This window comes from Centruroides sculpturatus, unplaced genomic scaffold (genome assembly GCF_000671375.1).
Source record: "Centruroides sculpturatus isolate CEXI.00-Female unplaced genomic scaffold, Cexi_2.0 scaffold204, whole genome shotgun sequence".
Taxonomy (NCBI): Eukaryota; Metazoa; Arthropoda; class Arachnida; order Scorpiones; family Buthidae; genus Centruroides; species Centruroides sculpturatus.
The window spans coordinates 99,675-109,429 of NW_019384459.1; the positions used below are offsets into that span (position 1 = coordinate 99,675).

A 9,755-nucleotide genomic window follows, 5' to 3' on the forward strand; every position below is an offset into this window, starting at 1 on the left:
TGATTAAGGTTGAGCCAGAAAAAGTTAGAAACAGGTTAGAGAGGGGATTAAAAGTCAATAGTTTTTATTCTTCAAATTCATATATGAGTTGTTACAAGAGAAAGAGGGAATTAGACTTCCAGATGAGTTTTAAAAAAATGAAAATTTCAACTATTTAGGGTCATATTTACAGGCAGATAATGACAGAGGAAATTAGAGGGTTATAAGTTAGAGGTTGACATATAGAATGGCAAGAATTCAAACAGTATAATTAGATATTGACAGGGATGGAGATAACATGAAGTCTAAACGAAAAACATGTTACTGACATTTTAATCATACATATAGGACTACATAAACAAAGGACAGGTGTCATCAATAAATCTTCATTCGAATGTTATTTTTGATAAAGAAAAATATCTTATAAATTACCATAATATGTAGAGTCAATGTGAATGTCATAAAAAATGTAATTTCCTTTGTCGTAAATACACAACTATTTCATCCCAAATACTATTTCTCAAGGTACTGAAAAGTTTGCCCTTATCTGGATTAAATTTCTATAGCTGTTTAAATGCATCAGAGGATAAGCTATGGTTTTTCCAATTATGATGTCAGGCCATATGAAATAAAATAAAACAAAAATGCAAATGGATTTGTTTATTAAACTGATACACTATATACAGAGAAAACGTTGTGTACAAAACTGTTATTCACAATATGTAGCAATGTAACAGTTCACAATTGATCTCTATTTATAACTGCGGGTAAATTTTTGGTTTAATTTATTCACATACTCATCTGTAATTTCAAATTATCACCTTTTAGAAAAGTGAGATGACGTGTGACACACGCGAATCAAATATAGTAAGAAATGAGGCAGCACTGTTTATGATAAATACATCTAATACACTGTTTTCTTCAACGTATTACAATTAGTTGGTTCATTGTATAATCCGCAGTCGCTCAACTCAAACCATCAGATTATCCATCGGATATTTTTTGTATTTCTTTAACGTGAATTTATTTTTTGCTCTAGAGACGAACTACGTGGAAAACTTTCGTCGTTTAAATTCCTTGTGTGAAATTTCGGCATTATCTTTACTTTACGTTATCGTATAGGAAAGGTCTACCTTTCTGCCTCTGTGTTCCAGGAATAAAAATATCTCGAATAAAGCAAAGAAGCAAAGCAAATTTCAGAATACTATTTCGTTCAAGAATTTGAATTTCACATCTCTAAAGAGAAATGTAATAAAAAAAAAAGTGGCACGTACGGAACATTTTCCAAAAACCGCGACCATACAACATCCCGGATGCAAATCGAACGACAACGTTACATCCCGATAAATGTTCACTCGAGCAAAACAGCCTGTCAGAAGTGGGGTTCGAACCCACGCCCTCACACGAGGACCAGATCTTAAGTCTGGCGCCTTAGACCACTCGGCCATTCTGACGAGATGTAGCAATTCCCTAATCGCACAATTATCAAATCGAAAAGCAATCGTTATCAATCCGGTCTACCAGTTTCGCAAATCATCAGCCATTACAGGTGTGCAGAAATAAAATTAGTTTTACATAAAAGTGACTTGTAACAAAATTGCACCGAGGGCCTGAAAGGAACATAATCCTGTCCGGAATTAACTACTGAGACTTTGGTGACATTTCTCCTTTGATTTTTTCAAGTCTGTATTTTGCCTCGAATAAAATAAATTTTTCACAATGACAGACAACTCGTCACTCATTGAAAATCTTTTGAAATTCTCAATCGATGATGCTTATTTTTTACGTGTCATTCGAATGCAAATTATTATTGTCGTTGAAATAATTATAATTTTATTTCTGCACATCTGTAATGGCTGATGATTTCAGCTGCGGAAGAAAAACGTGTTGTGTGTTTTAAGTACATTCTAGAGGGAATGATGATTCAGGATAAATGTTACACAGAAGCTTATTCCCGTCGCTTCTGTAAAAAACTTTATAAGAAGCGAAATTGCAGACGAATTTCATAAACCGTCGGCTTAGCAATTCTCAACTCGAGATGAAACGCAAGCACGTTCGATGAAAAACCGAACGATTCGTTACTATCGACGACTAACATGCGATGAAAGATGAAAAGTTAGTTGCGAAATGTCCATTCGATGACGGCAGTTAGAATGGCATTTCTTCCGAAAGCAGAGAGGTGTAACGAAAATGCGAAACTCGTAGACAAGATTGATAACGATTGCTTTTCAATTTGATAATCACGCGATTAGAAAATTGTTACGTCTCGTCAGAATGGCCGAGTGGTCTAAGGCGCCAGACTTAAGATCTGGTCCTCGTATGAGGGCGTGGGTTCGAACCCCACTTCTGACAGGTTGTTTTGATCGAGTGAACATTTATCGAGATGTAACCTTGTCGTTCGATTTGCGAGATGTTGTATGGTCGCGGTTTTTGGAAAATATTCTATACGTGCCCAGTGGCGTAGCGTAGTGAGGGCGGAAAAATTCCACAATAAATAATAATAGTATTTTGTAAAAATTTGAGCCATTTTATTTCGTATTTTTGTCGCACCTACGATTCGGACCGACTGAAATAAGCACGAAATAGTGTTACAACCCGCCCGGTTTTTGCCCGGACAGTCCGAGTGAAATGTTAATTTTGTCCGGTGATATCGTGCGCAACCTGTCGACCTTTTTTTTTTCTTTGCTTATACGATTCGTATTCATACACATCTCCAATATCCAATAGAGCTAACTCATTTAGGTTACTGACGTCTCTCTAGTCCCTAACTGTAACTGATTTAGAACCGGTATGCACTGCACGTTATTCTTCGCATTGCAAAATGACATTACGCATGCGTCAGAAACTTCTGTTCCAACAAACCTCACTTGCCGTCCGGGTCAGCGATTTTAAAAAGGTGGCGACACTAGAATTTTTCATTACTTATTCTGTGACGAAATTGAATTTTAGTCTTTTAAATTGAGATGCCTAAATAAGGGGGCGGCGAAATTTTCCTTTGCCCCGAACAGCTGACACCCACGCTACGCCACTGTACGTGCCATTTTTTAAAATTACATTACTCTTTAATATAATTATAGCGTATTTTGTAATGACTACATACATATGTACTTTATTTATATGTCTACATTTATTTGTAACAATAATACATGTAATCAATTGTCATTTATTTCGTTTACTTTATTCTCTGTTCAACATCGTCTTGCCCGATATGTTACAACTAAAATCATTAGATGTAATCATAACTTTCGGTAGATTTTCCATAAATTTAGCAGATTTGAATCGATTTAAATGCAAATTCTTACATATCTTAACACGCAGAAAAATGGACTTACTTCACTTTTATAATAAATGATCCATATGAAGTTATCAAATGTACGATTTTGTATTGCAAACGTTAATATCTGTAGCAAAATAAAATTTAATTAAATCTTCATTTAGGTAAAATTTCCGAAGAAAAGTCATAAAGATAATAAATATGAGATTATATAAATAAAAATTATAGCAAAAGATTGTGTATTCTAGCATTAAAACGATACAAAAATGAAAATATATAATTATTATTAACTTAAATATATTTGTATGAAGTAAATTACACTAATTTCAATATTTATAGTTAATATTCCTTTCAGACATTATAATTACTTTAGTATACATTTAGATTTATTTACAATATAAAACAGATGACAATTCCTCTTACCGTTTACCGGTAAGAGGAATTGTCATCTGTTTTATATTGTAAATAAATCTAAATGTATACTAAAGTACCGTTACCGTTACACCGTTTTAAATTGTATACAGTATTCATTTGTATCCATACTTTGCAACAGTCAGATCAATCACAAATTGCTTTGTTTCCTTCTACAATTTTCACAATTCTCACACAAGTCAGAATGAAACAAAGGATAATGTGCATGCCGATTTATGAATTCCATAGCCTGACATTTCGTAAAATTCTATCTGACAGTCACTTTATATAATTTGATTTCGTATCTTCCATCTAAGAGAAGAAAAAAAATATCTTCAATTTAGAGAGTTCTTTTATTTCCGATGCTTGACAATTGCTTGTCTTTTCGCAGAAACTTCTAAATAAATAATTCGAGACCATAAAAAAAATGTTGATCATCGAAAAAATATAAAATTCCACCGAAATAACGGAGATTATAAATCAGATTTATAGTTTATCGCACGCTGTCATTTGCATATCGCATGACCGCCATTTAGTAATAATTAACTTTATTTCTATCTCTAACAAATTCTAAGATTTGTATAAATTTAAATATAGAAGATTTCCATCGGTTTTCTAAATTTCAGATAAATTTCAGATCGAAAAACATTTTAGATAAATTCTTTTAATCTCTTTCGGGTGTACTTCGACACCGCCCAATCTCTAGGCTACATAACTTTCATTATCTTTTCTGTTTTTTTTTTTTTTTAGATTTATTTCCCATCGATTAAGATTGTGTTAAGCGTTAAAATCTTTAAACTGGACTGATTTTAAATTATCTGTTTTAATATTTATTTTATAGATATCGCGAATTTCTGTGTATATAAATATACTTTCCCCCTTCTTTCTAGCCTAAAATCAGATAAAAGTTTCCTCCCGAATTGATAACACAAATCTATTGTGATAATTACTCGAAAGTATTTAAATATTTTCCTCTCCTTTTGAATTTCATTTTTCTAATTTTAAAATTAAAATTCCAAGAGAGTGAAGTGAACCCATGCCCCAAATTCGTTTGGTTTAATTTATGTAGGGAAACGCTACACACCAAGGGGAGATGCCACCCGGAAGGACTTTCTAGGGAAAACTGACCCCTATTTAGGTGTTACAAAAGTGAAGAAAACCCAGAAAATTCCACGTGGCTACGAGGAGCGAACTCACGAACCAGTGTTCAGTGGCTTTCTCTACTCAGCCTCAAATTTGTATTAAAAAACCATTATTGTAACCTTAGCTGTTTCGGAATTTTAATTTATAATAGAGTTCGTAACTTCTGCTGAAGTTGGGCTTTGGCCTGAAATGCTAAAAAGTAGTAGCTGTAGGTTAAGGTTACAATAAAGGTTTTATAATACGATTTTGTGTGGGTTAACTCACTTCGTTATAATAAGTCTTATTTAAAAAAGTCTTAGAAAAGTCATACTCATTCGTATGCAGTTCTGACTTAAAATAAAAACAAAAACATAATCAAATTTTGAGATAAATAAAAGTTATAAATAGAACAATTGAATTTTAATTCATTTCTATTAATCAGTCTCCATCATTTTCGTGAAAATTGGGATAAATCAGCAATTTTTTTGGTCTAATTTTATAATTATTTAACATTCAAACAATTCGTTTTCAATGGAAATTAATTTATTCTTTTAAAGTTTTAAAATTAACTGATAAAATGTCTCTGAAGTACATACAATACAATTGTTTTTCTGCTGCGATTCCTCGGAGTTTGTAGATAGAGTAAATTAATCAAATAAATTAGAAGATTTTAACTTACATTCTTTGTCCAATTTCAAGGAAATTTAATCTTCTCCATTTCTTTTGTGTCTAATTCATCGAAATCAGACTCCAATCTATCTGATTTATAGACTTTGGAAGAGGACATTGCATATTAACTAAGTTTTAAATTTAAAAATGGAGAGAATATTTAAAATTTAAATAGACAAGAAATACAGCAAACATCAAATAATTATTTTTCATTTATTTATTCTGTAGTGAAGGATATTTGAAGAGAATTTTGTCTGTTTAACTTACAGAAATGCACCAATTAAACCTGCGAATAAATAAAAGAGAATAAAGGAAAGAATGAAGAAGAGGAAGAAGAATTCCTACTAAATCCCTTAATTGGAACAACAAAAAAAAAAAATAAATAAAGACACTTAGATTTTCAATCTAACAAACAAACAAAATATTAATTATTTCAGTTTTATTTTAGTTACAATGCATAAAACTTTTAAATGAATATATAAATTATGTTATACAAATAATTTATTTCCACGAAGACAGATGGCAGCACATAATACAAATGTATAAAATTTTATTTAGTTAATATTTATTAAAATAAAATAATAATCAAATTAATTTTTAATTTTATAAATTATCCTTAATTACTAAAAAAAATTTACGTACATTTTATTTATTAAAAAATAAAATTTTTTTTATATTTAAATAATCTAAATAATTTACAAATAAAAACAATTAAAAGATTTTTTTAAATGTACATTTTAAAAAAAAACCTGCCTAAAAGGGAAAAATTCTCCAGTTTACACAAGTTTTACTGTATTTTATTACTGTTATTTTCTAGGTTATGCTTGCTTTTTTTTTGTATTATCGTTTAAATAAATTATTTAGAGAATTTATAGCTTGATATTTCTGAAAGATAATCTATATAATATATCAGCATTTATAACACTTTTTTATGGGAACATTATATTTAATATTTAATCAAGAAATGGCACAAACATAAAAATCTCTACTTAACTTCTTAAGCTGACACTTCTGTAATTAGAATTTGAAAAGTTAATAACCTTACGACTATCAGAAAAATTCCATTTTATTTTTAATACATTCGGCCAAAATTATATATATATATATATATATTTATTTTTTCTCGGATTTAAAGGGCAACTTGAATTATAAAAATGTGGATTTTCGAATCCACTATCATCTTTGTATGATTCTAGAGAAATTTAATTGGTGATAAGACAATGATAAATTATTTTAAATAGGAAAATGTTGAAATAAAGTAATTTTCTTTTTTATTTGTATACTTTTGTTGGGTGATTTTTCAAGGTTGAAGTTTAGAAATAACGAGTAAAATTTTCATTAAGTTTGAGTCCACTCGAGATAAGACCCACTAGCTACCCTCTCCTTTGACTTATTTTATTTAAAATGTAATAGCATCAATGCTCTACACGTAGAAGTATTCTTGATAAATTTCAAAAGATTTGGTCCATGGGATCCTGAGATATAAATCAAAGTATAGACCAACACAAACACGCACGAACACACAATTTTGTTTCCTTTTATAAGTGTTTTTGGAATTAGGAAACCTTAAAATGAAAAAAAAAATTCTGCAGGGAAAAACATCCAGAATGGGAGATTCAAAGGGAATTTTTCCTCTACATTTCCTGTTATTTCCCTGAGTTCTATAAATGCAAACTCAAAGGAAACTTCTCCCTCTGAGTTCCCTCTCTTATCCTATAACAACCGAGAAAATAATACATCATAAATAATTATTTTTTTTTTATATATTATATGCGTTATTCATCTTCAATTTTTCTCCTTCATCTTTATCAACATCAACATCATTATTACTATTTACTCATCAAGTGTAACAGATTAAATCTAATTACTTAAATGATAAAATCTTACCTATTTCTGTAATCTCACTTAAACTTAAGTAATATTTTATTCTTATTTCAATATTTACCCGCTATCATTGACGTCATATGCATCATCAAAACGTACAGGTAAATCCTTTCAGGTAAATCTAAAGAAAGTGCATACATTAAATGTAAAAATATCTATTCTCTAAATCTTTCAATATCCAATTTTCTTTCCATTTATTTTATTAAAACTTGATTCGGGTTGTTGTGTTACAATTAATAACGTCTCTCGTACACTTAAAGTATGTAACGAGTGTGACCTCAACACATTTAAGAAAGCGAGAGTGAATTTAAGAGAATAATTTCTCAGCAGGTGTACACATCGCCTTCCAGCTGTGATGTTACTGATTGTAAGACCTCCAACAGAGATTTCCTACCTCCATTACATCAGTTGAATCTTTGAACATTATTCATTTTTTACTCTTTCTATATTCTTCTATGATAAATAAGCCAAAATCAATTTAATAATTGAATGAATTGAATAGAATCATTTTTCTGCACAAGATTATTATAATAAGAACAAAAAGTTACGTTCATTTCCTTAAGGATAATTAATGTATATCGTATGATGTATAGGCATACGTACAGTACTTATTATTATTTAAATAATTTATTTATCTTAAATAATCTGTATAAAATTTATTGTATATAATTAAATAATCTTTCTGAAGATTTAAAATAATAATAATAATTCATTTATCCAGCTGTCTGTTTGTAAGATTTCTCAGAAACTAAATAATGGAGATTGATTAATAACTTTATACAATTATTTTCTGGTAATTATATATAAATAAATATTTTTAATATTATTTATATCGAAAAAGTGATTAAATTCAGCAACAAGTTGCTTAACTTTCTCGGAAAAACGTTAAAGTCCTATGTGGCGCCATCTGTTACGCGATGTTATTTAAAAAAAATTTTTATATTATTAATTATTATAAAATGGAAAAAAACGCTTAATTTTGAGAGTAAAGAAGCGTTTTATTTAAAAAATTGTAAATGCTAATTACTTGATTAAGTTAGTCCCACTCGAGATACGACATGTGATTCCTCTATATCTCCCCATCCGTTTGACCTTTAGTCACCAAAATTTAACAGCATCAATGTTCCTAATACCTAAACTTCCTTGCAAAATTTCAGAAATTTTGGACAAAAGGTACAGGAGTTATTAAGTTCAAAGTAGATGAACATAATCGGACCCCCCACACACACACACTAACTCGCATACATGCGAAAAACTCCCGGATTTTTTTACATTTCTCGGTGTTTCAAGATCCTCCGAGTCCAAAAATGTAAAAATATTAGAGGGAGATCAGTAACTGTACCCCTCCATACCTTCCCTCTGTTACGTCTAATAGCGGGTAAAGTAAAAAACCTGATACAATTTAACTTTTCTATATTTAATCTTAAAAATTAATACTTTGGCTTCGTGCCATTTAGCATATATTTTTAAATTATTAATTAATTAACATTATAACTTATAATTATTAACTACAAAGTAATTTTTAACGAATTTAATCAGCAGTAATAATTAATATTGTATAACTCCTCTCCATCTTCACTTTTTTTTTTTTTATCATATCTTAACTAGTGAAGCATTTTCGCTGTATTAAATCATATTTTATTAAATTAATTTTTATCTAAGCTTATAAATAGTAACAAGTAACATTTCTCTAGTTCTTTTTTTAATCGTTGTTCCTATAAAAATCCATAAATTAATAAAAATATCGCCATAATACAACTTCAGCTATTTCTAATTAGTTTAATTAGATAATTAAATTATTTAACCTAAATTATCTTTTTTCTAGTTATTCGTGTACCTTAATTATCTTGTTTAAACCCTAAAAATATGTATAAAATTCAAGTTTTTATATAAAATAAATTATTTTATAGTAAAAAAAATCCGGTAGAATTATGTACGAGTTAAAATTGTGTGTGACTTCATCTGTTATGAGATTTTATTAAAATTGTTTTTAATATTATTAATTATTATAAAATAAAAATAAACTTAATTTTGAGGGTAGGGATGAGTTTTATTTTTAAAAAAATATTATAAATGCTAATAACCGAGTAAAATCATTATGTCTCACCCCACTTGAGATATAACACATAACCTGTGTCTCTCAACCCCTCGACTTTTAGCTATCAAAATTTAATAGCATCAACGTTCATAATATACAAACCTGCCTGCCAAATTTTAGAAATTTTCGACAAAATGGACAGGAGTTATTAAGCTTCAAAATGAACAAAATCATGCCCTCCCCACATACACTAACATCCATACATACAGAAAAACCCTTCAACTTGTTTTGTATTTCTCGATGTTTCAAGGTCCCCCGAGTCCAAAAAATGTAAAAATTTGGGGGTCATACTTTCCCCTATTATATATAACAGCGGAG

At 29.6% G+C, this 9,755-nt stretch overlaps 2 non-coding genes across 2 annotated transcripts; one reads left to right on the forward strand and one right to left on the reverse strand.

Annotated features, from left to right (window-relative positions):
- Positions 1-1,349: 1,349 nt before the first annotated feature.
- On the reverse strand, positions 1,350-1,433 carry Trnal-uaa. The gene has a single exon. It is a non-coding gene; the product is annotated as a tRNA-Leu (tRNA).
- Positions 1,434-2,247: 814 nt separating this feature from the next.
- Positions 2,248-2,331, forward strand: Trnal-uaa. Its single transcript has one exon. It is a non-coding gene; the product is annotated as a tRNA-Leu (tRNA).
- The last annotated feature ends 7,424 nt before the right edge of the window (positions 2,332-9,755 follow it).